Raw genomic sequence first — 3,291 nt, forward strand, 5'->3', positions numbered from 1 at the left:
TTTTATTTTCTCAATTTATTGTTTTTTTATATTGGTATGAATTACATTGTTCTAGTCACAATATGGCTGAGATATTGCCGATGTGACGTTAAATCTTAACTCACTCACTCACCTATTTGTCATGTGACTATAGCTAACGTTGCCAAGTTTGAACAATTGAAATTACAGTTTAATTGTATCATATATAGGGTATTAACTATCTTCCAATCTGAAAAAGAGAATCTTGTAATACTGTTTGGAATTCGTTTTATAAAGGGAGCGCGTGAGTTGAGAAACGTTTTCATGATCCGGAGACACGCTCGAAAGGGGCCACAACTGGCACTGGTGATGACTACCTCTTGCTGAAATGTCTTATCCCCTAAGTTTCTAGCATTGTACATAAACCTTGTACATTAACTTTAGTTGACACCTTTCTGCATATGTTCAGTGAATGTGGTGAATCTATGTGTAGTAACTATATTTATCAAAAGCAAAGTCTTTTACATAATGGAATTTTTTAAATATTGTATTTGAGAATTATCCTGTTTTAAATTCAACATGTGTCAAACAATTTATACAAGCACACTTGTAACTTTTATCTTCTGGGAGGGGTCGTCTTGTGGTTCAGGGTGTGAATGGTGCATCTGGGATAGGTCACATCATCAGGGCTAGGTCACAGCATCAGGACTAGGTCACAGCATCAGGACTAGGCCACCGCATCAGGGCTAGGTCACATCATCAGGGCTAGGCCACAGCATCAGGGCTAGGTCACAGCATCGGGGCTAGGCCACAGCATCAGGGCTAGGTCACAGCATCAGGACTAGGTCACAGCAACATGACTAGGTCACAGTAACATGACTAGGTCACAGTATCAGGGCTAGGTTACAGCATCAGGGCTAGGCCACAGCATCAGGGCTAGGTCACAGCATCAGCACTAGGTGACAGCAACATGACTAGGTCACAGCAACATGACTAGGTCACAGTATCAGGGCTAGGTTACAGCATCAGGGCTAGGTCACAGCATCAGAACTAGGTCACAGCATCAGGACTAGGTCACAGCATCAGGACTAGGTCACAGCAACATGACTAGGTCACAGCAACATGACTAGGTCACAGCATCAGGGCTAGGTCACAGCATCAGGGCTAGGTCACAGCATCAGGGCTAGGTCACAGCATCAGGGCTAGATCACAGCATCAGGGCTAGGTCACAGCATCAGAGCTAGGCCACAGCATCAGGGCTAGGTCACAGCATCAAGACTAGGCCACAGCATCAGGACTAGGCCACAGCATCAGGGCTAGGTCACAGCATCAGGACTAGGTCACAGCATCAGGACTAGGTCACAGCATCAGGGCTAGGTCACAGCATCAAGACTTGGTCACAGCATCAGGGCTACGTCACAGCATCAGGACTAGGTCACAGCATCAGGACTAGGTCACAGCATCAGGACTAGGTCACAGCATCAGGACTAGGTCATAGCATCAGAGCTAGGTCACAGCATCAGGACTAGGCCACAGCATGAGGACTAGGTCATAGCATCAGGACTAGGTCATAGCATCAGGACTAGGTCATAGCATCAGGACTAGGTCATGGCATCAGGACTAGGTCATAGCATCAGGACTAGGTCATAGCATCAGGACTAGGTCATAGCATCAGGACTAGGTCACAGCATCAGGACTAGGTCATAGCATCAGGACTAGGTAATAGCATCAGGACTAGGTCATAGCATCAGGGCTTGGTCACAGCATCAGGACTAGGTCACAGCATCAGAACTAGGTCATAGCATCAGGACTAGGTCATGGCATCAGGACTAGGTCATAGCATCAGGACTAGGTCATAGCATCAGGACTAGGTCATAGCATCAGGACTAGGTCACAGCATCAGGACTAGGTCATAGCATCAGGACTAGGTCACAGCATCAGGACTAGGTCATAGCATCAGGACTAGGTCATAGCATCAGGACTAGGTCATAGCATCAGGACTAGGTCATAGCATCAGGACTAGGTAATAGCATCAGGGCCGAGTGCCCAATTTTCCAGCATGCTCTACTTTGTGAAAGATGACCTATCAAATATGCGCGTAAAACGAAGTAAGCGATTACATCTGAATCTGTACTTTCTACTCTATTTTGAACAGATATATAGTATGACCAGAAATTATTGAGAATTTTAGGAATATGTTTAATTGGATTTCTAGTATAAACAACTTTGACCAGCTATCAAGTGCTTGGTTTCATTCAAGAGAGACAACTCCGTTAATCCTTTTCCAATTAGTTTGTGAAGAGCCATCCCCCTTTGTTTACTTGCTAGCAGACGACATTTTCAGTGATCCTCAGTATGGATGATTTAGAGAAGAGGAAGTTGATTTTAGAGTATTATAACAAGGACATCAGATTAGCTTAAGTGATGTCAAGTAGATCAGGCATCCCTTGGTCCACTGTTTATCGTGTTTTCAAATATATTGCAAATGGATATGGCATGGAGTACCAGGGAGGCGCAGGTAGGCCCAGAAAATTGATTGTCGGTGACAGGAGGCGGCTTGGTATTCTTGTTTCTAAAAACAAACGAAGGAGTTTAGAAAAGGCTGGATATGATTGACAGAAGAACTGTGGCTGTCTTTAAGGAGACAATTAGAACTGAGCTGCATGCAATGGGTTGGCAGAAAAGTCGAGGAATTCCATCACCGATCATGAAACCTGAACAAAAGGAGCGAAGGTTGAACTGGTGCTTACAGCATAGAAATTTAACTGGGACACTGATTTTCTCAGATGAAAGTTCTGTATGGCTGTTTCCTAATACACTGAAATTCCGGACCAAACAAACTGAAAAACCTTTGTATCAGCGCCCAAAGTACAGTCCGAAATTTAATGTGTGGGGTGGTATATCTGTGTTAGGGGCAACGCCCCTCTGTGTATTTGAAGGGAATATGAACAGTGAGCGGTACACAGATATTCTCAAGGGACATTTACTTCCATCTGCTCACGTGTTCTATGGAAATGTTTGGATTTTCCAGCAGGACAACGACCCAAAACATTGTTCAAAGCATTCACAGGCCTGGTTTCGGACGCAGAATATGACATTATTAGATTGGCCAAGCTATAGCCCTGATCTAAATCCAATAGAAAATGTTTTGGAACTTATGAAGGAAAGTGTCAATAAGAAAAATCTGACAAATATTGCTGAAATGAAAGAAGAGGTGGTCCGATATTGGGACAGCATGGACCACGACTTTCTTACTTCTTTGATCAGTAGTATGCCCCGCTGCATTGAAGCCTGCATTGCTGCCCATGGTGACTTGACAAAATACTAACTGTT

Source organism: Haliotis rubra, unplaced genomic scaffold (assembly GCF_003918875.1).
Source record: "Haliotis rubra isolate DU_JTF1 unplaced genomic scaffold, ASM391887v1 Scf131, whole genome shotgun sequence".
Lineage (NCBI taxonomy): Eukaryota > Metazoa > Mollusca > Gastropoda > Lepetellida > Haliotidae > Haliotis > Haliotis rubra.